This window comes from Leucopleurus acutus, assembly GCF_964270905.1.
Source record: "Leucopleurus acutus genome assembly, chromosome: 16".
NCBI lineage: Eukaryota > Metazoa > Chordata > Mammalia > Artiodactyla > Delphinidae > Leucopleurus > Leucopleurus acutus.
In genome coordinates, this window is record NC_139158.1 from 46177374 (window position 1) to 46201506 (window position 24133).

General features: G+C 39.8%; 1 pseudogene across 1 annotated transcript in view; it reads right to left on the minus strand.

Moving 5' to 3' along the window:
• LOC309973445 (ADP-ribose glycohydrolase MACROD2-like) overlaps nt 1-24133 on the minus strand; it is a 794489-nt pseudogene that overhangs the window by 626738 nt on the left and 143618 nt on the right. The gene's annotated exons all lie outside the window — the stretch shown is intronic.

The window sequence follows — 24133 nt, forward strand, 5'->3', positions numbered from 1 at the left end:
AAAAGACACATAACTAGGCCTTGAGGATAGAACAATGAACTAGACCCAGCCTCACAACAAATAGTTCAACCACAAAAGGGTTCTCAGAAAAATTAAAATGTGTGATGAGACTTCCAGGAAGATGAAGCAACTAAACCATGAGGTCAGAAATAAAAGATACCTAACCTGAGGCAAAAAAAAAAAAAAAGAGAGAAGCATCTCCTGAGTCTTAGGGTTTCCAACGGTGCCCAGTTACAGAAGCAGGAGATAAACTGGGGGCAGCCTGCTGTCCTAGCTCAGCCTGAGAGAATACACAGACCAAGTTAAAGAAAATAGGTTTATATTCTATTAGGTTATTTAAATAGGTTTGTTGTTTAAATGCAAGGGGGAAATACAGGACTATTCTGAGCCTTTAGCAGAAAAACAAAGTGAAGGAAAAGTCACTTTCTTTTCAATTTCTCAGTTTCTTTCATAGTGGATTCTCTCGGAGGACAGTGACCCTGGGTCTTCCAGAGTTGTTTACAGTCATTTCCACTGGTCACTCAGCTTGGGTGGCTTCCACAATTGCTGGTTCACCAGGGCAAAGGGGACACGAAACAATGACCCCTCTCACAGCAGAAGAAGAGCCACCTGGAACAGAGCTAGAATGTTGTTAGGCCCCAATTCAGATTTTCTGCCTTCCTTAGGAAGGGCCTCCTAAAATGCCTTCAATTCAGTGTATTTATGCAATTATAGGATGACCCTTAAATATACATTTCTCAAGGCCAGAAAATATAGTCATGAAGGTCCTGAATGGGGAATGGCTTTAAGTATTGATCCTTAATTTTAGAAACAGCAACTTAAATTTTGAATACTCTTTCATTCATTTAAAACACTTATTCTTCCCAGAGAGTAAAGAAGAATTCCATCATTTGGATGGCTTGCATCTAGCTATGCTAAAGACTAGATAACACACAAGAATAGGAGGAAATGATTTCTAAAATTATATAAGTCCTAGAGAAATAATAAAATAACTAAAGAGGGATGTTCAGGAAATGCTCAAGAAAACAGAATAGATAGAATAGTATTCCCTGCTAGGTATACTCTTCACAAAGTGAGGCCTCAGGGGCAAGGTTTATTTTTCTTTTTGGGAAAATGCTACAGGAGTGCAAACAATGTATTGTGCAGTAAATCAGGGTCTAACACCTTCTTTTGAAGAGCCGCTACATTTTATTTCCCTGAAGCTTAACAAAATCACCAGGGTGAGACTAGGGTAAGTGTTGTCAATGAAACTTCTGGACTGGGGCATTTAGAAGGAGGCTGACAGTACCCTAACAGTAACTGTTGTAGACAATGTGTATTGCCTATCCAATATCTATTTTCCTCTTCTTCTGCCTAACAGAACCCTGTTTGTTTGGGAATGGCAGTGTGCACAGCCCCAGGAGAGATAACCACTCCCATAACACTGGAGTGATCATATGATGCAATTATAACTAAAGAGGTTGAAGAGCTAGGTGCTCTGGGTAAACATCTGCATTTCCTATTAAGAGCAAAGATATGGGGCTTCCCTGGTGGCACAGTGGTTGAGAGTCCGCTTGCCGATGCAGGGGACGCAGGTTCGTTTCCCGGTCCGGGAAGATCCCACATGCCACGGAGCGGCTGGGCCCGTGAGCCATGGCTGCTGAGCCTGTGTGTCCAGAGCCTGTGCTCCACGACGGGAGAGGCCACAACAGTGAGAGGCATGCGTACCGCAAAAAAAAAAGCAAAGATATGGATGCTTAAACACAGTTGTGACAAGTTGAGCTACAGCAGCCATTCTACCTTCATGAGGTCACAACCAACACCTTAAAGCTGGCAGGGCAGAAAGAGAGAAGCTGCGTAGATCTCTCTTAGTGATGTTGAGCAGCTCTACCTGCCCTGGACAGCCTAACTCTGGAATTGTGAGAAAACTGGTATTTACAGATGAGCCTACTCCTGACACCATAATCCCATTATTCGTATCCTTAGAAGCATCTGTGAGGAGAGATGAACAGTATCCTCCTCCTTCTCCTCCACCACCACCACCGTCTCACCTCTACCTGTGCCCCAACCCCCAAAATGGAGAGCAGCCTGATCCGGTAGACAGAGTATCCGGGTTAGAATGAGAACACCCAGGTTCACATTCCAGCTACACCACTTAATAACAATGTAGACCTGAGCACTTAACTTTCCTGAGTCCCAGTTTCTTCTTCTATAAAAATCAAGAGAATGATATGAGTTGACAGTACATTTGCCAAACAACACAAATAAAGTAATGGTTACCTAAGAATCTCAATAAATCTAGAAGGGGATGGAGTGGAAAGTCTCAATAAATCAAAAATTGGGTGGGGGTAAGGGATAAATAGCAATTTGCTTATTGTCCTTCCTGAGTCAGCTTCAAAGTCCCCCAGTTTTTACCACCACATTCTGCATTTCCAGAATATTCAGACCCCTTGTTGCCTTGTCAGTTTAGTACCACTAGGAGTTACTGGACCCTCTATACGGGCAGTTAACCAAAGCTATCTATGTCTGTATACTCCTTATAGCAAGAACTTGTGGATTTTCTCTGCTCTGAGTTTACTAAATTGACATATATAGAAGGGATTTGACATGTAATTTATATATTGTAGAGATCATTTCTCTCTGTGCAACATTTCTATTTTGCAAATGAAAATTAAGCCAGCAGTGGAGTTGGTGAGAATATCTCTGCTGTTTAATCCTGATTTTATGTAAACCAATCCTCATGAGAAGACACTGGGAGGATAAACTCTTAACATGATTGCAGATCGAGGCTGTGAGTTTCCATTAACTTTATGACAGTTTGCACAATCAGATTCCCATATCCCAAGAATATATGATACTTAGATCTTCTTTTACTTCTAAGATCCTCCTTGATTTTAAAATTATGATAATGTACCCATAGAAAACACAAGAGGATAAAATTATACCCACAATAAAAATAAGATGTGAAAATGTGTCATACGACCTTAAGTTTAGCATAATGATGGTTGCTTTAATTGAGCAGTTGTGGCTCTAATGCACAGGGATTCACAACAGAAAGTAGACTGTCAGATTCTTTACATTCTTAGAAAATAGTCAGCTATCTTTTGCCTTAACTGTGTTTTGTCAGAGCTTTCAATTACCCTCTGAGAAACTGAGAGAAGGTATAGTCAGACCTGGTATCTAGAAGTAAGCTTTTAATGAAGGAAGGCACTGTTCTCCTCTCCCACTCAATAGAGCACTGTGGGCACTCACTCACCCAGTGGGTGGGGGACAAAGAGGTGACCCCAACATGCCCATGATTGATAATGAGTGGATGCTTCAAAGAGCGAAGTGGCACATGTTACTAATGACCCCGGCAGGAAGAAATCATCTTCTAACGAACTCATGTTCTCTTTTTGCTATTTTGTCAAGATGCTATATAGTACTAAAACGCAAAACAAACTAACAAAAACAAATAATTTTGTTTAAACACTAAGAACAGCAGCATTTTAATTCTAGCAGTCTGCAACTACTTGATCAAACTCAAAACTTTCTCTGAGCCTCAGTTTCCTTGTTCTTAAGTATAAGATGCTAATAAACAATCATAAACAATCTAATAAACGATCTAATAAACCATCTCTAATTCTCCTTCATCTTATAAGATCCTATGATGAAGCTCAGCCATCTCTGACCTAGAGAAGTCTTGCTTCTTTATGGCTACAGAATTAAGGCTGCACATCCTTGTGTTTAAATACAATCTGGGCTACATAGGACTTGTGTAACTTTTAAAATTATCTAGTCTCTCTTAACTCCAGTTTCCTCATCTGTAAAATGGCCAAAACAACAAGGGCACTTGATTTATAGGGTTATTAGGAAGCTCAAAGTAGATCTTACCTGAAAAGCACTAAGAATAATGACTTCTGTGATACTGATTCAATGTATGTTGTCTATCTTCATTACCACAGAAAAAAACTTGTGGTCACTGACGCTGTGGGGTTTAGGTAGCGTTATGAACTACCTGACCCTCCCCCAGCCCTCTGCCAGGTATTTTACAAGTCGAAGTAGACATATGTGAATTTTAAAATCTTCTTTTCATATATAAATACTCTTAAAGGATGAACACATTAAACTATTGCCAGTGGTTCACTCCTCAATGTACATTATTTTATTATGTCCTCTGGCTAGGTGAGGTCAATGTGCTAAGAGCCAGCAAATTGTGATGGGGAGAAATAGAAGAGAATGTATGTAAAACCGGGACACTCTGAATGGCATCTCAGGGTGGGCAGCACAAGGCCTGAGACACTGGCAGGGAAAAGGGCAGCAGAGGGATGGACAGACACCAAAAGTAACTTGGTTGAATGCCAGCCTTGTTTCTAGAAATATTAACCTGTTAGAACTCTGAGGCAAGAACCAAGTTCTAGTCATCTCTGTTCCCCAGAACCCAGTACAGTAATAAGAACACAGGAGCTAGCTAATCAGTGTGTTACATTGGGGGTCAGCTAACAACAGCCCACTTCCTGTTTGTTGTAAATAAAGTTTTATTGACTCACAGCCAGGTCCATTTGTTTATGTACAATCTATGGCTGCTTTCATGCTTGACAGCAGGTCTGAGTAGTTGTGACAAAGACTGTAGACCTGCAACACCTAAAATGTTTGCTATTTTTTTGCTAACTGGCCCTTCACATAGATAATGTCTGCCAACTCTTGTGTTAAATAAATGATGAATACATGAATGAATGGATAAATGTAATAACAGAAACATTTTCCAAAAACAAAACGAAAAGACAAGAAGAATAACTAATGTTTGCTTTAGGTCCAAAAACCGTTCCAAAAACAGAAAATAGAAAGATAAAAAGCATTGGAAGCTCGCAATTGCTAAATAATGGACCACATTCAAATGCATTCTCTTTAGCACATACCTGTGTTCTGTTTATGTTTGAAACCTGAAAGTTGAAAGCATTCTGTTTGGTGGATATAGTAGGGGGTGGAATGTGGTGAGCATACTAGTCAAGGACAAATAAAATGAGGTCTTCTCCAGGATTTGATAGTGGAATCAAATCACACAGCAGAAAGAATACCTTTTAGTTACCTTGTTTCATTTCTGCACTGCCCATCTAAAGGATGGAGGTCAGAGGTGGGGGTGAGAGGGTCGTTAGTGTCCTTGATGCACTTGGAGGATAGGCACCATTTTGCAGAGTAAGCGTTCCTTACTTGGGTATTAGTAAAATCTGTTCTGCTCAAACCCGATGACCCTGAAGAGATTCGGCTCTGGCATCTTTGCTCCAAAACACACATTGAGTTGAACCTACAGGGGACTTTGGACTTCCAGGTTTCTCTAACTCCAAGGGAAGGAAGGAAGGAAGGAAGGAAGGAAGGAAGGAAGGAAGGAAGGAAGGAAGGATGGAGGGAAGGAGGGAAGGAGGGAAGGAGCCGTGTTGTCAGCAGGGGCACTGTTGACTCTGTAATCAGGATGCCATTAGGGATTTGACAGAAACTCTAACAAAGTAGCAGAGTGGAACATGCATGTAAGATGCTCTGCCCTGAGGTCTCGTTCTCCTAAAGCCACCCCAAAGTGGGTGAAGGCAGTCCCTCCGAATAACTTAGACTGAAAAATGTGGAGACCTTGAGTGATGGCTGGTTTATTTGGCTCCTCCATCTGCTTTTAATATTGTCAAGTTTTCATCAGGCTGTGCTATGGGAAGAATTTAAGACGTGAAACAGGATCAATTATGCCCTTCTGTTGACCAGCACTCTAAATATCACAACTCCTGGGAAAGAGATGGAAGCGGGCAGGCCACAGGAATCTTGGAGGTCTACGAGAGTCTGAAAAGTAAGCAATGGAAGAAGGATGCCGTCTTATCCAAGGACTAAGCTGCTGCCCTTGCCTCCCGGCTGATGTGAAAAGAGACCCAAATTGGCTTCCTTTCTTGTTCCTCTATGTGCTCCTAGCTTAAAAGGAGAAACTGTTTGTTTCATAAAGAGTTCCATAATTTTTCTTTGTGCCAAGAATATATTTCAGTTGCTTTTACTCCACTGCTAGACTAAGGGACCTGAAGAGAAGTTCTTCCCTCTTGCATCATTCAGGGAATCTCTTGTGAATGGTGACAGGGCAAGTATGTCATTTCCAACCACGTGCCTTTTGGTTAGAAACTCACCCCAGAAGTTTTCCCTTTGAAATTATTCTATTCTTTCTCTTTATTTTCATCACCATCAAACCATTTACCAGGAACTTATGATTCAGAGAGTAATATGGAGGGAGGGTCATAGGCAGGTGTGTGTGCACAAGTGTATGTGTGTAGCGGGGGGAGGGGGCAGAACAAGGGGAGGGGAGGTAGGAAAGCATTGCTCACGGAGAGAATCCTCTTAGCAACTACTCAGAGAGGGAGTAGTCAAGAAAGAAGGTACTGGCAGGCTTGCCTTGTTAGAACAAGGACTGTGTGAAGGGATTTACAAATGAAGAGTGATTGTGGAAGACCTTACATTCTGGGCTAAGACGTTTATAGTTTATTCTGTATCTAATAGAAAAGCACCGAAGGATTTGGGGCAAAGGCTGATTTGGTCAGGGTAGTCGATTAAACTAAGAGTGGACTTTGGAATGCAGTTGAAAAGAAAAATCCAGACACAGGGCAATAGGAAAGAAAAAGCCTCAAGAATTTGGGTTGGGGGAAGACAGACAAAGGCTCACATTTTGAGTGGAAAAGATAGATTTCTCAAACAGAAAGGAAAAATTTATGTACTGACTTGGGATGAAAAGAAGGAAGAGCCAAAGATAACTTGGATATTTTGAGCCCAGATGACAGGAAGGAAGAATAATGAAACCGCTAAGAGAAACGGAAAAGTCTAGAGAGAGAGTCAGATTGGAGAAAGAGATGTTGAGTTAGGTTTTAGATGAGTAGAGTTTACCCTTTGTCACCATCTGTTCGCTCCCAATCACACTTATTGTAATCAGTGTCATGAAATAATCTAAGATGATTTCACTTATCACAGTACCGCAGCACCCAGGATGGCGCTGTCGTTAATCTGACAAGAGACCATGCTGCTCTTTACTTCATGTCAACTTTAGGAATCAGGGGATTCATCCTCTGCCACAAAGACAGAGGGGAAAGTTACAGGAAATCTTAGACTGAAATCTGGCTTCCAGACAAGGAAAGAGACCAGCTGCCTGAGGATTGTGGCTTCCTCACCCAGTGCTTTTCCAGCTGCTCTGCCATCGCCTCTTATCTCTCCCTCTCCACACTCCTTACCAGCACCGTGAACTGAGAGTGGGGTAAGACATGCCCTAGAATTTTCCTTGAATATAAAGCATAACTTTATACTGTATAATTTCCTATTATAAAACAGCAGAAAACTTTTCTTACAGTATATTATTCTTCAAAAGAGAAAAAATAAAGGAAGGAAGGAAGGAAGGAAGGGGAAGGAAAAGAAAGAAAGGGAAGGAGGGGGAGATGGAGGGGAGAAGGAAAAGAGGGAGGAAGGGAAAAGTAAAGGAAGAAATACAGAGAAGGGGGAAGGAAAGCACCAGTACTCCAAACAGAAGTTAAAGAGCTTTCAAAAAATTAGGTAAATCACTTTAATACCTCTGAATCTTCAGTTTTCCCCATTGGTGGAGATGTGTAATGACACATTATTACTCACCTAAGGGAGATGAGATGAGGTAAAAGGATACCAATTATGCAAAAACAGAAGTAATTGAAAAAAAAAAGTCTAACAATCTTGAAATGTGATATTAAAGATATAGAATGATCAAGAGCCACCTTAAAATTAAAATTATAAATCACATTAAATATGATACTAGTGTCACATTACTGGCTTTTCCTCACACTAGTGGCCAAATATTAAAACACTGAATATTAATATCACCCATTAGAAAACCAATCATAATAAAAATCAGTGATGGTATATAATTAGGTATTAGTGAACCCAAGCCACACTGGCAAGAACGGGACTTTTTTTTATATATATAATATAAAAATATTTTTCTGTAATTCCTCCAACTATCAAAATCTCCTTTGAAGGATAAGTATAAGAAATACCTGCTTATACCTGCTTTGAAGTATATAATAACTGGTCTCTTGAATACTACTGACATTTATCATATAGAAAGGTTAACTAAATAACCTATCAGGAGTACCTCTCTCTCCCCATTCCATATTTTTCCCACTTAAAACAGCAAACAAAAAAATCCTCGGACAGCTAAGTGTAAAAAAAAATAAAATTAGAGCATTCTATATCACCATATACAAAAATAGACTCAAAATGAATTAAAGACCTAATTGTAAGACCAGATGCTATAAAACTCCTAGAGGAAAACATAGGCAGAACACTCTTTGACGCTAATCACAGCAATATTTTTTTGGATCTGTCTCCTAAAGTAAAAGAAATAACAGCAAAAATAAACAAATGGGACCTAATTAAACTCAAAAGTTTTTGCACAACAAAGGAAAGCACTGACAAAATGAAAAGACAACCTACTGAATGGGAGAAAATATTTGCAAATGATATGAACAACAAGGGATTAATATGCCACATATATAAACAACTCATACAATTCAACATCAAAAAAATCAAACAGGGGCTTCCCAGGTGACACAGTGGTTAAGAATCTGCCTGCCAATGCAGGGGACACGGGTTTGATCCCTGGTCCGGGAAGATCCCACATGCCGTGGAGTAACTAGGCCATGGCCTAGTGATCCATGGCCACTGAGTGAGAGGCCCACGTACCGCAAAAAATAAAAAATAAAATAAAATCAAACAAACCTGTTTAAAAAATGGGCAGAACTGAATAGACATTTTTCCAAAGAGGAAATGCAGCTGGCGAACAGGCACATGAAAAGATGCTCAATGTTGCTAATCACCAGGAAAATGCAAATCAAAACCACAATGAAATATCACCTCACACCTGTCAGAATCACTATCATCAGAAAAAACACAGATAACAAATGTTGGTAAGGATGTGGAGAAAAGGGAACCCTCGTACACTGTTGGTGGGAATGTAAATTGGTGCAGCCATTGTGGAAAACAGTATGGAGGTTCCTCAAAAAACTAAACATAGGGTTGCCATGTGATCCAGCAATCCCACTCCTGGGCATATATCTGGAGAAAACAATAATTCAAAAAGATACATGCACCCCAATGTTCACTGCAGCACTATTTACAACAGACAAGACACGGAAGCAACCTAAATGTCCATAGACAGATGAATGGATAAAGAAGATTCGGTATATTTATACATTATGGAATATTACTCAGCCATAAAAAAGAATGAAATAATGCCATTTGCAGCAACATGGAAGGACCTAGAGATTATCATACTAAATGAAGTAAGAAAGAGAAAGACAAATACCATACGATATCACTTATATGTGGAATCTAAAATATGACACAAATGAACTTACTTACAAGAGAAACAGACTCACAGATATAGAGAACAGACCTGTGGTTGCCAAGGGGGAGGGGGATGGAGGAGGGATGGAGTGGGAGTTTGGGATTAGCAGATGCAAACTATTATATGCAGAATGGATAAACAACAAGGTCCAACTGTAGAGCACAAGGAACTATATTCAATACTCTGTAATAAACCATAATGGAAAAGAATATATATATTCTGAATCACTTTGCTGTACACCAGAAACTAACACAACATTGTAAATCAACTATACTTTAATAAAAATTAAATTTAAGAAATGTTTTACTTTTTAAAAGGCAACACATATAAAAACAAATGCACAGATAGAACAAAATCGAGCAAATGCTTGCACCAAACTGCCTAAGACGATCCTCAGTCCCTCTTTAAAAAGGTTAGAATGATCATTCAAACCTGTAAGCATGGAGGAGTCTTTCAGCTGATCCAGCCCAGTATTTTTGTTAGCCCACTTTTATTTACTAGCAGTAGAGTTCATCTACCATCAAATTCTCCAGTTACCTCTAGCTATTTTCTTAGGTGCCTCAGCCAGTTTTCACGTTATTTCCCTGTATATCTTATACCAGCTTGATGAAGTGAAGTGGTGTTGGACACCCGCACTGCCTTAGGATATTAGGACCCACAGACATTGGTACCCTCTCCATCTTCCAAACGAACGATATATCAACAAAATAGCATGAATTAGGAAGTGTGGTGATACACAGCTCCAGCTACTGAGCTCCTATTTTTTTTCAGTTCCCTGATTTAAATAAATCTGTTTTGCAAAAGGCTGAATTTATATGAGCAATCAATCAATTAGGAGTAGTTATATTTCAAAATGTTTGTTTATCCAAATGATTCATTTCTGGTTGTTTTATTAAATGTAGCAATTTTGAAATTTATGAATGGGTTATATTTCAAAAGAGTTTTTTATAATGCCATTTGGTGAAACTTAGAACATATTTTTCCAAAGAAATCAATTTGTAAATGATGGATAGGAATCTAGGGCAGGCCACAGATACCCACTTAATTCATAGAGAGTTTGGTGTTGTCTACACCCACTAATGCAGTTACTCACTAAACAAATCGTGAGCACGTACTATGTGCCAAGCCCTATTCCAGATGCTAAGGACATAGCCTATAAGGTGTCAGTTCTCAAGGGATTTAGATCCTAGTGGTGAGAGAAATCAAGAGAAAACCAAGGAAACAATAAATCAGTAATGTTACCTTAGATAGTAATAAGTGCTAAGGAAAAAACAAAGCTGGGGAATGTTACAAGTGAACTTGGGCAAGCGGGGAGAGTGGGGCTATATATGGTAGGGTGTTCAAAGAAGATCTCACTGAGAAGCTTACATCTGAGCTGGACCTGAATGGTGAAATGATCTGGCCCTGAGACAGTCCCAGAGAACAGTATTTTAAGCAGAAAGAACAGCGATAGCAAGAACAGCCCAATGGCAGGTATGTTGGTTGTGTATTATCACTGTCGGGGAGGAAGACATTTTCCTCTACCCTTCTAGGTTCTTCTGGCTGGTTTGAGAATTAAATTGACATGAGACAGATTAACAGGAGAAAATTAAACAAAAGTTTAATAACATGTATACATGGGAGAGACACAGGAGAACTGAGTAACACTCCCAAATGGACTAAACCCGCATCCTAAGTACCATCTTCAGCTAAAAACCAAAAGAGGATGTCAGGGGTATTGGTTTCGGACTTCAAAGGGGAGGAAGGCAATTTACATGGAGGTGGAAAAGCAAATCTCTGGGTCAGGCAGAGACAATGGGACATAGAATAGACTCTGATATCTAGGCCCTGCCTAGTTTTTCACACCACGCTAGCCCGTGTTCTTGGCAGGTGGCTCTGGTGATAGCTCTATTCCAGGAATAGGTCCTTTATCTAAATTCCTGAGGAAGTAAGAAGAAAGACTTCCTGAGTCTTCTTTGAAAAATAATCAGACTAAATTAATCCTCCTGCCGAAGAAACAGATATTGGGGTGGCAAATTTTATGTCTCTGCAATACAAAGGGCAGATATATGGCCAGCGTGGCTAGCATAACAGAGATGGTTGCGGGTGGGAGGAGACGAGTTTACAGAGCTAGATGATGGCCAGATGACGGAGATGAGCCACGGTAAAGCTGCTGGATTTTGTTCTAACTGCACAGGGCTTACTACTCCCAGAGCCCCTACATTTACTTTAAATCATCTCTACTGCTATGCTTTGGGGCTCAACTATGATGGCCATGGGGAAATGATTCCAGAGTTGTCCCTTTGATTTTGAGGACCATCTCTCTCTCCTTCCAATATGGATTCTTTTTGTTTCCACAGCTAGAGTAGAGGCAGAGGAAAGTTCATTTACTCATCAGTTCATTCAGTGCTCAAAAGAGCTGTTGAATGAATGAATGGATGAATCGGAAGTAAACAGTACCAGGAACATTTGTTCTCAGGAAGCTTGGAAAGGGGTAGAGTGTGGCAGGGTGAGAGACCAAATACGGTAGGCGAGGCAGGGAGGAGGGGGAGGAGAAGGGAAGGAGGGCTATAAATAGCACGGCTTCCTGCCAGTGTTACTCCTGGTGAGCTTTGGGAGTCCTGGAGACACACACCCCCAGTCATCTACTTTCTCTCCTACCTCAGTCCTGGGGGCTGAGTTGGTGCCGCCATGGACCAGCACATGATCTAACCGTGTGAGGCTCCAGCCTTCTGGTTGATTCCATGAGAATCACGCCTGAGAAGGAGGAAGGGGCTCTGTAGGAACAGTCACTCTTGCTACAGTGAGTGAGGGTAAGATCTGGTTAGCTTCTTCATCATGCTCTTCCTGGAAGGGAAGATCTGACTTAAGCCCCTGTGGAGGCCTCCAGAGACCATGGGGTGGGGCTAGAACATTGACCTGGACCTCAGGGGCAGACTGGGCTTATTTTTGGCTGCTTGTGTACATACTGGTAGTTCAAATACTAGAATACCCCTGTGGTGGTAGCTGCTTCCCCAAGTTCCTTAAATTCCCATCAAATAGTCCTGGCCAATCCAAGACCCTCCCATGGAATGCTCATGACTACCCTTAATCAAGCAACTAATGAGGCTTCTATGACCAGGACCTGCTTCAGCACTTCAAGCCTATGGCCATTCTGATAGGTCAGTGCCTGTTGTTAAATACTTTGAATATCAAATATTTTTAATATAGGGAAGACTCCTGGGCTTAACCAAGAGAGAGCCATTATCTAAGTCACGGAGGTTTAATGGACAGCATGGTGACTATAGTTAACAATGCTGTACTGCATATTTGAAAGTTGCCAAGAGAGTAGATCTTAAAAGTTCTCATCACAAAGGAGAAAAAAATTGGCATGATGAGGGGAACTAGACTTGTGTTGATCATTTTGCAATACATACAAATATTGAATTGCTATGTTGTATACCTGAAATGGATACAATGCTATATGTCAATTATACCTCAATTTTATAAATTAACTAATTATTTTTAAAAAAAAAGAAAGAGTCATTATCCTCACAGATCCCTGGGGAAGAGTCATTTACTACAATATTTCTGGCCATGAGACAGTCCCTTTGGGGTTTTAATAATGATGATAATGTACCTTTTTGGTCCCCCTTTTCTCCTTTTTGTGTTTGCTTCTGCTTCTCTGTCTCTCTTCCCATCCCCTCATTTGCACACGCTGTTTCCCAGGGCAAGAACCTCTTCTCAGACCCCTCAGCCTCCCCTGTCTTCCCTCCCCCAAGAAGCCTTTCCAGATTTTCCCAGGTTGGATTCGCTTAGAGAAACCTCTTCTCCAATAACACTTTAAAACACGCCTGAGTTTTTGTACTTCGCACATTATCTGAGTATTGATAACTTGTCTGTCGCCCTTGCCTGTGGGTCTGGAGTGCGAGGACACTATATGTGGTCCCAGGACCTGGTATAGAAGGTAAAACAAAGGAAGAGCTTGGGGAAATGTTTGTGGAGGGAAGTGGGGAAAAGAAGAGAAGACAGGAAAGATGGAGCTAAGAGAGAAAAGGCGCTTGAATGTAGAGAAGGAAAGTGGAATGGAGAGAGAGAGGGAGAGAGAGAGAGAAGTGGAGGCAGTGAGAAAGAGAAGGAAGACAGGAGAGGGATGCAGGAAGAAAGAAGGGAGGAGGAGAGGAAGGAAGGAAGAAGCAGTAGAAGCTAGAGAGAAGGAGGAGGAAGGAATATAGTGAGGGAGAGAGGCCGGGCGGACAGAAAAACGAGGGAAAGGGGAAGAAAGTGGACTCTGACTTCAGGTGAACTTTTCAGAAACAGAAGAGCACCCAGCGACCTAAGCTTCCGTTCTGAGCTCGCATTAACTTCTCACCTTGCAGCCATCAGATTTCTTTCTGAATAACCATTTTATGAGCTATGACTGCATTCTAAGTCTCTCCTAAGTCACACTGTATTATTTCTGCTAGTTTGGCTTTGTTTTCCTCACACTGACTGTGAATTTTGATTAGTTAGGGAAACAGGCTTTACTCTGATAATAGTTGGGCTGCATTGTTCCTATCTCACTGTGCTGAATGCTTTTGTTTTTCTTTCCCTTTAAGTGATTTTCTTATTTGGAAGGATAGCAGGGGAAAAGGAGAAAAAAGGATTTGAGAATGAAGTTTCCTGTCAGGAATCACAGACAAGTCAGCCAGGGATCACAGATTACAAGAACATTAAAAGAATAGATGATATAAAGAATAAATTAAACACTTTTCAAAATTTTGTGTTCAGCTCTAACTCAATAACAATTGATTTTCCAATGACTTGGTCAATATGGCCTCAAGCACTACTTTTATTGTCCAAGGGGGTAAAAATGAATAGGGCATTAGGCCCACCTCCAGAAGGAACATGTTCTGCTACTAATAGTCTCACCATTTCAGACAACGACTGCAATGCATTTCAATGGGGTTGAAGTAAGCTATTACAGCTTCAGTGGAATTTCCATCGGCCCTGGACCCAGCAATTCAGGATCACTCCCTGACTCTGGGGTTTTGAATATCTCAATAGTACTTTTAGTGACATCCACTGAAATCATAATGGAATTTCCCAAATAGACTCTTAAAAGTTTTACTGCTATAAGTGGTTTGGCCTTGGCAGGTCTTACCCTCTCTGCATCTTACTTTCTTCATCTTTAAAGGGAGGGATTTGTACAAAATTATTTTTAAGATCCCTTCTAACTTTAAAATTCTGAAAACCATATGAAGCAGAACATAATACAGGAGAGAATGGGCTATTATTGGTGTACATTGATCTTACAAACATAATACAGCTCAGGGCAAAGGTGCTGAAGCCTACTCCTTTTGCCAGTAACTACGACATGTAATCTGTTTTGCTTAAGAACACCTCTACTGGGACAGCACAGGAAAAATACATGTGATTTTTCACTTTATGGCCACTTCCGGATCATATCCCAATAGCTGTCATCTCCCTGCATTTTAGGTAGTCACTTCTGGAATCTCAACATCTTAATATTTGTCAATGGGGGACTGAAACAAAGCAGTCTTTCAGACCCTCAAGTATCAGTCTGTAAAAACCACCAAAGATTCTGACTACTTTGACCTAGTAACCTTATAGAACAGACTGTCATTTATGGAACAACTCAAGATTAAGAACTGTTATTTTATGCTCAGTTAAGGGAAGTTTCTTTTTCACATTTTCAGGAAAAGAGACTCTTGAGGATACATTAAAGTTTTCCTAAAGAAATAATTTTAGGATTAAATAGATTCAAAGAACAGTTGGCTAAACTCACCTTCACTGTAAGACATAAATTTAAGTAAGAGTAGACTTCTCTTTAATGGAAAGAGACCAAGAATAACCAACGGGAAACAAATAAAGCCATACTAATGCACAGAATATTCATGGACCTGTCCAGGGAGAAGTTCATAATTTATGTCAGTCCATGTACATTCTCAACAGGATGTGAAGATAGGTTTCGGGGTAGTACCTTAGACGCTAATGTCAAGAAAACGTAGGAAAATAAACAGACAAGTATGTCCCGTGGTTTGCTCAAATAATCCAGACCGCACTGAATTATGCAATCATGTCACTCAGTCCATACACTGCAAATATGATTGCTTCAGGCCTTCTCAGGGACACAGTTCTGAAATAATTTCATTTATTTCCTGCTAAAGACAAATGGATACATTCTAATTCTACAGGAAAATGCTTTCCGTAGTTTTGAGTCCAAAGAGTAGTCATCTTATTCCGAAACTCACTGACCTCCATCTTTTATGAGGTCAAAGTTCTACCTTCTTAAATCAAAAATTATTCAAGACAGATTCTCTTTCTGTCTTCAGCGGGTTAGCATGAACTTGAATCTGTCAGGTATAGATACCACCTGCCCTGTCCTCCATCTCAGCTCCAAACCTCCCCTTCTCTCCCCACGTTCTCCTCCTGTGTACATTTGGAAATAATCTATCTTGACTGTGTCTCTCAAGGCTCTATTGATTACAGAACCTTCAGAATAGTCTCTGTAGCTGTGGCACCAATATTTTCTTTGTCTCTCCTCTACTCTGATTTAGCAGTTTATTTCCTGCAAAATATCACAGATTCACAGGGACTTGTCAAGTAAGTGGGCCAATTAAGGGGAGAAGTCTTCCTTTGCTTAATTAAAACCAAAAAATACCCTAGCCCAGTTTTGGGAGGATCCCTTGTCTATTTGCCAAGATGCGAGTAAGAGTGAGAATTAGGTGAATGGGTGTCTTGTCAACTTTACTGCTAGCATACGTAACCTCTTCCAAGGGAGACATGCATGTGGATCCCACGCATTTCGTTTCATATTTTAATTGTAAAAATGTGCTGATTAGTAATGCTTTGGAAGATACTATATAACTATGCAATTTTCACAAGTATGGGTCCTGCCTCAGCATTTGACACTGTCTGACCAATGAGTAGGAGTTCAATAAATGTTTTTGAATGAATGAATGGGTGAACTAAAGAATTAGTGCCTTGGGGTATGTAAAGGTTTGCAGGATGCATCCTTTGATCTCAATGTTAAGAGGTTTCAAACAGTTGATTGGAAATATTTTTAACTGAAAGCCATAGCTACTCTTCTCAAAGCTATAGTTACTATTATGTAGTTTCTATTTTCTCCCTCCTTGGATCTGACTTGGGCCTTTCCAGAAAAGGAAAGATACAAATAACCAATTGTTCTACCTGAAGCTTATACACTATGGATTAATGTCCATTAAGAACTGAGTTGAAGCCATGTTCCTGAGGCCAAGCCAACATATCATTAAGAAGGGCATGCAGTCCCCAAAGCCTCCATTCCAATGTTAGTGAATGCATGAAATTTATGGAGTGCCATTAAATGTCCCCATGTGGTTTTGAAAAATAAATGTTTTTGACAAAGCAGAAGTACAAATCATTTACCAGATTTCCCATTTCCCAGAAAAACAAAATGACTAAGTTGCTCCCAGAGCTAATTAATGGCCACTTCTTGAGATAAGAATTTAAGTAGAGAAGTATTAGTAAAAGAAAGTCCACTAAAGGGAATGGACCTGGATTACCGAAACCAACACACTATTTTAACTCCTTTTATGATGAATAGGAAAGTGCCTCAGAAAATAAAACACTTCTGCTCAACCTGAAACTTATCAATTGTTTTCAAAAGAGAACACACATCATATTTCACTTCTCAGAAGTGCTTCGTGACAACAGAAAACACAAGCTTTCCTGTAGATCGGTGTCACGAGTCTGCACACAGAGGACTAAACATAATAATGACAAGGAAATCCAATTGGTTGATGCTCATGAAAGCCAGCGGAATATGCCTCATCCATTTTGCCCCTTAAAAACATTAACTCCAAAAGAAACATCATGTCAAAATAAAGTTGAAAACCTTACCGGGAAACAAATGCTGTTGTGAACAGAACCTGGACACTAGGTTAGTTCAACCTGCATTTGAAATTCCACTTATTAACTGAGGGAAGTCAGGGAGCTTTAACCTCTCCGAGTCCTTTAACTGCAAAGGCAGTAGCTTCTTCTCAGGGCTGCTGGATGGACTGACCTGCTGGATGGACAGCACCTGGTTTATTGCAGGTCATGTTAGCCAACATTGGCTCGCTCTAACAGGAACTACAAATTTCTTACCAATTCTATCCTTAATCATGTGTGGAAATTTCTTAGAAAATAGTTGGGAATATTTCTAAATATGTAGAGTCAAATTCTAGTTCTTTTCATACAACTTGTGTTCAAATTTCAGTTTATTAAAATTTATATTTTCTTCATCCCACTGAAACTAAGCTCCTACTTTCTGGATCCTGGATCTTTCTAATTCTTCATTTTAGACTAAAGATTTCATGGAGCTTTAGCTTTGTCTTTTTTTTTAAGGGTAGGGGGAGAGTAATGAATGAAGATAAAAATCTGAAGGCCATTTATAAAGCTTTACCTTATCTAAGGGTTTCTCTGCCCCTGCATATCTCTGAATTCATGTTCCTCCTTTTCTCTTCCTCAGATTCAGAGAACTTTCCAAATCCCTTGACAATATCTCTGCTCTTGGCCAATCTGTCTCCCCCTCGTCCAGAATATAGTTTCCTATTCAAACTACTGACTACACACCTTGCCTGTGTGTGTGGACAGACCAGCTCTTCCTCCATGCCACTGATCAAAAACCATATGAATCGGTTTCCCACATACAGTGGCCCCTTCTTAAGGTCCACCCATTTCTGTCCTCCTTCTAATCATTCAGGATTGTATTTTCTCACGCTTTTTATTCTTTCTAACAAGAGAACATGTATATTACAAGCAATTTACCTACACAGCTTCTCTGAGTCACTTTGCCAAAAAAAATAACCAATAAGCTCTCATTTACCCCTTTGTACATTCATTCGTGCAACAGATATTTACTGAGTGCCCTCTATGTAGCAGGTCCCTGCTCTCTTAAAGCTTTCAATTTAGAGAGAAAACAATAAATATACTAAATAAATATGCCTGGTTTATTCAACACGAAAGACTTCTAGGGATGAACTACTAAGGCAGTCATATATTTGTCCCCCACTGTCCTTCAGTTTGATGGGAGTTGGGTCTTTTTTTGTTCCTTTGATATCCAGTGTCGTGTAATGATCAAATGTGAACCTGATGAAAAGTGGAGAAGTTTTCCTTACCACAGCCAGACCTGCCGTAGGTGAGAAGCCAGCTGCTGGGGAAGGAGAGTAGATAGATGTCCTTTGTTTCTTTTTCCCCAATTTATACTTGTCCTCCTCGTCCCTCAACTTGCTAACCTAGTGACAGACATGAGGAAACAGAGCAACAATGTCCTAACAAGATTGGCACTGCCACAAACTGGCAATATATTCTCCTTTTCTAGGCGTTCAGAGCTGCCTTCTTCCCTGTTGGGTGTATTAAGGGGGTCTTCAGAGATTCCCAGTTCCCGGTAGAAGACTTCTCGCCTGGAATTCTCCTTCTTTGGTTCAAGAAAACCAAGGGTATTCCTAGCTTCTTCATAGCAATTCACTTTACTCGTCCGGATCTGAGTTGATCCTGTGCCTGATTTGACTCATTGAGGCCCATCTCTGGTCCATGGTCCAACTTTGCCCCATCGTGACTGGGTACGCTGGTGAGTCTCTAACAGCAACCTTCCTTTACTCCTTCTCTTACAGCAGCCAGCCAAGTCTATCTCTCAGCTTTTAGATTTTCCAAGAGGAGGATGACTCCAATTCACAGCCTCCCTTTCCCAACTCTGAGGGTCATAGTCTACACTCTCTCAGTGGTCTTAGGAAAGTGTCCCTCTCTTGACTTTAGGTAAAAAGAGAAATAACCTGCCTTCCTCTGGGACAGACAGAGGGTCTAGCACAGTGCTGTGCTGGTAAATGTTTAACAAAGAGCTCTCTCTAAAAAACAGAAGTATGCATATATACCTGTATATAAGTTTATTATGAAGTTTACTGATATAGAGGAGGCATAGCACACAATTTACAGAATAATAAAAAAACACAAGAGTATTTATTGTAAATTCTACATGGCCAACTAATTCTCACAGAATGATTTAATCAATTTACGCTAAACTTTTGTTATCTGTGAGCAGCCTACAGTTGCAACCAATAAACAAGTATAATTGCAACATGAATATTGGTTGATATTTTCATTTACATTAATGAGTAATATGAAAGTGACAGTTCATAATGTAACAGTGCTGTGATCTGAATGTTTGTGCGCCCCCAAATGTATATGCTGAAATTCTAACCCCAAAAGTGATGGTATTAGTAGGTGGAGCCTTTGGGAAGTGATTAGGTCACAAAGGGCAAGCCCTCATGAACGGGATTAGTGCTCCTATGAAGGAGACTCCACAAAGCCACAGGACCCCTTCTGCCAAGTGAGGATAACAAGAGAAGTCTGCCACCCAGAATTAGGTCCTCACCTGACCATGCTGGAACCCTGATCTCACACTTCCAGCCTCCAGAACTATGAGCAATAAACGCTTATTGTTCAGAATCTACCAAGCCTGTGGTATTTTGTAACAGCAGCCTTAACAGACTAAGACAAAAAGCTACAGGCCTGACACATGTTTAAGTTTAGGCTGCATTATTAACATTTCCTTGATTACTTTTTTATGTCAAAATTATCAACAAACAATAAAGGAAATAATTATGTATAGTGTTTGCCAATTTCTTGATGTAAACACTCCCATCACAGCTAATTTCAACCACTAATAAATGTAATGTCACCAAAAACATAGTTTTTATATATACCGCTATATAGAGAGAGATACAGATACACAGATATCGAGTTTCCAATATACAGTCATAATAGACTTAAGTGACATCAAGAACATAGATTAAAAAAATAATAATAATTAAGAAGTGATGGGTTTTGCATATTTATTATCTCTGTTTTTAATAAGTTATTAATTATAAGTTTATATAATTTAATTTTTAATAAAAGCACTCCAATGACTACCTTAAGAAAAAAAACTCTCCCCAGATCATCTCTTAATCTCCATTTTTGTGATTCTTTAATTTTCATTTTATGGGTAAGGAATTTTTACAGTCACCCACCTGATTCCCAAGTCTTACTTTGAAACTGTATTTGCAACTTGTTCACTTTGTAAAGGAGTGTTCCCAAATTAAAGTTCATTCTCACATCCTGCTATAGAAAGAAGAAATGAATAAGAAACCTCAGATAGTGATGTGTTCTGCAGAGTTTTTAAAATGGTGACATGATAAAGAATGGCAGATGGGGGTGATAATTCAGGATATGTTGTCAGAGAAGACCTTACTAAAGACATGCCATTCTACCTGAGACATGACCGATGAAAAGGGACCAAGTATGTGAAGATATGGAGGGAAATTTTTCAGGAAAGAGGGAAGAGCAGAGGTCCCAAGAGAGGATGTCCAATCTGTTTTCAATGTATCTCGAGTGTGATGAATACTAGGGTAGGATAAGAAATCAGAAAGATTAGCTGGGTCAGGGTATACAGAGCCTTGAAATCATTGTAAGTAGTTTGGATTTTATGCTATATGTCACAGGAAGTCCTTGGAGAGTTTTAAACAAGGGAGTGTCACAATCTGATTTACATTTTTAAATTTAAAAAAAATTAATGAATTAGAAGAAGGCAAGAGAGGAAAGCTGAGTGACTAGCTGGATTCTCTTGCATGAATTCAATCAAAAGATAATAACAAACTAGGCTGTTGACAATGAAAACAGAGAAGAGTGGACAAATTAGACATATATATTCCAGGCAAAGCTGAAGGAAATTACAAATGAATTTAATGTAAAGTGTGAGGGAAAGGGAAAAAATGAGAACAGTGCCCAAGTTTTTAAAGCGTGAGCAACTGAATGAATCATATGTTCAAATGGGGATCCCTGTGGTTGGAAGAGGTTTCAGTGAAGCAATAAAGACTGTACTTTGATAAGCTGGATGGTGCAATGACAATGCCAAGAGGAAATGTCAAGTTGAGAGTGGCATATATTAGATGAAACCATGTGAAATTCTCGTTTTTGTAGACCAAAAATGATCAAGTACTGGAAATTTCATATGGTTTCATTTAATAAGCATTTGAAGACCAGTGGAAAGATATGTGAAGATGCTATCCACATAATAAAGCCTATGTAACTGTTAGGCTGGATGTAATTTATAAACATAAAATATCATGTGAGTATAGTTTATGACGGTACGATTTGTAACACATTCACATAAAGTCATAGCCATTGATATAACCAATCCGATTATGAGAATTCAGCATCTACATCTATTCCTTTCATATTTTGGCTTTAAATACTTTGGCTTAATGGAATTTCGTCACAGTCATGAGGATCACTGTAGAATTCCCACACATCGGTGGCAGCTGAGCACCATGAAATGAGAGGCACCATGCAGTAATCTTTGCAGTCCGATAACTGGTCCATGTTGTGCTGAGTTCTCCTCTCAGGATACTGGTAGTTTCCCAGTGTATAGTAGAGATAATCTCACGTATCCTTCGCAATTTCTTTTTTCGTTTTCTTATGTTTTTGCTCTTCTGTATGGATTTTATTTGCTTTATTTTATAAAGTTCCAAATATATAAAAATCAATGATCACATATACTCTGTTAACTGTTGAGGTGATCACATGCCATCAATTTTGATGGTAAATAAACTTTTTACTTAGAAGGACTAATGCTATGATAGTTTATTTCTCCTTTTAAGAAATAAATTACCCTCTCAAAGTAAAGGAATACTATATTATAATTTAATAAGTGATACAATAATAGACTTCCTTGGAACACAAATTAATGTATAATGTAACTTATAAATATGCAAGATACATCATTATAATTATCGTCTTCGTTCCAATACATTGTCAGTCATATGTCTTCTCAACTTTTCCTTTAAATCGTCTCTAGGATGTGCTCCCTCCTTTTCCTTCCCCCACTGTGAGTCTGGCATGGCATGATTTCCTCTTGCCAGGGTTACCAAAACTGCCTTCTCATGGTTCTCCGCCTATCTATCCTCCCCCTCTATAACCCTGCCATTCAGATCTTCCTGTCCTCATTGCCGTATTCAGTGACTAATGATACCATATTTGTGGTTCACCACAGACCTTCCTGTAGGAGGCTAGATGTGGAATTATAATCACTCTGCAAAGATATTTATCCCAACGTCTGTGAAGCAATTCAAGGAAGATCACTGTTTTATTCTCAAAGTTTCAGACCAGCAAGAACAGGGCTTCTTTCTTTACCCAGGAGGACGATGTATTAGGGAAAATATTCCCATTCTGGAAACGTATTAGACTGTGGGCATTTCTTGCGATGTTTCTTACATGGATTAAATGTTTGAATTCACACAGGGAGCACTTGGGAGCTGGAAGATAATGAGAAGTACTAGTTCCTTCATAATGGAAGTAAGGCATGAGTTTAAAGGTTTTCAGATTTCACTTTTCAATTTTATCTGGCGGTAAGCAGCTAATGGTAAAGTAAAAGCTGTGTTTTGGTTTTTTTTTTAATGTTTTGTTTTGTTTTGGCCTCTGGCTTTCATTATCTCTATGGACACTGATGGTTAGTAAAAGACTCCAGAGAAATAACTGTTTTCTAATAAAGATGATTTTTATATTGTTCAAATGCAATACACATAAGCAAATGAACATTAGAAATAAGAACTACAAAACTACAGAAAACAGGACTTGACATGGTGGGTACATCACTGAGCTAGAAGTCAAATGATTTGACTTTCAGTCTTAGTCTTATTGGTAACTAACTGTCTGGCCTTGAACTAGTTCATTTATTTTTCTACTTCACAGTTTCTTCCTCTGTAAAATAGAAGTGATCTCAAAGGTCTGATCTAGATTTCAAATTTTATAGTTCTCTAGTCTCTCATTTCCAGGCCAAAAGTAATTCTGTAGTAGCATGTTAGACAACTCTAGTAGTTTAACAAGTGTTTTCTCACAATCTTGGTGGTAGAGTAATCTAATATGGGATGGGGCACCTTTATCAAAACCCAAAGGGATCCTCTATAACTTTCGATATTAAACAATGAGTACAGGGACTTCCCTGGTGGTCCAGTGGTTAAGAATCTGCCTTCCAATGCAGGGGACACGGGTTCAATCCCTGGTGGGGGAACAAAGATCCCATATGCCGAGGGGCAACTAAGTACGCATGTCACAAATACAGAGCCCATGCCCTCTGGAGCCCGTGCACTGCAACGAAAGATCCCGTGTGCCACGACTAAGAGATGATGAGGCCAATAAATTAATAATTAATTAATTAATTAATTAAAAACAGAGTACAGAGAAATCTGTACTTCACTTTTATTTTCCAGCAGTAAATACAGTGATAGGCCACTCTGATTCTGCATTTTCTTATCTATTAAATAGAATGATACTTTATAGCAGTGGTCCCCAACTTTTTTGGCACCAGGGGCTGGTTTCATGGAAGACAATTTTTCCCTGGATTTGGGGGAGGTGAACAGGGGGGATGGTTCAGGAGGTAACGCGAGTGATGGGGAGCAGCAGATGAAGTTCCCTCGCTCCCCGCCGCTCACCTCCTCCTGTGCAGCCCAGTTCTTAACAGGCCACGGACTGGTACCAGTCCGTGGCCCGGGGGTTGGGGACCCCTGCTTTATAGTCCCATTTGTCCTAAAATCTGTCTCAGCTTTCTCTTTGATGATCTTCAGGCTTTACAGAACTTTACTATGTTATCCAGAGGTGATGCATATAGGTGCTGTGGTCTTTGTGCTGAGCACAGATTTCCCTAACTGGACTGGGTTGGACAGACTTTTAGCTGGACCCCGTGATTCCTCACCTCTTGGTGTTCCTATCCATGTGTAATCCCATCCCCTTCAAAGTAGCCAGAGTGAGAAATCCTAAAATAAGTATCAATAA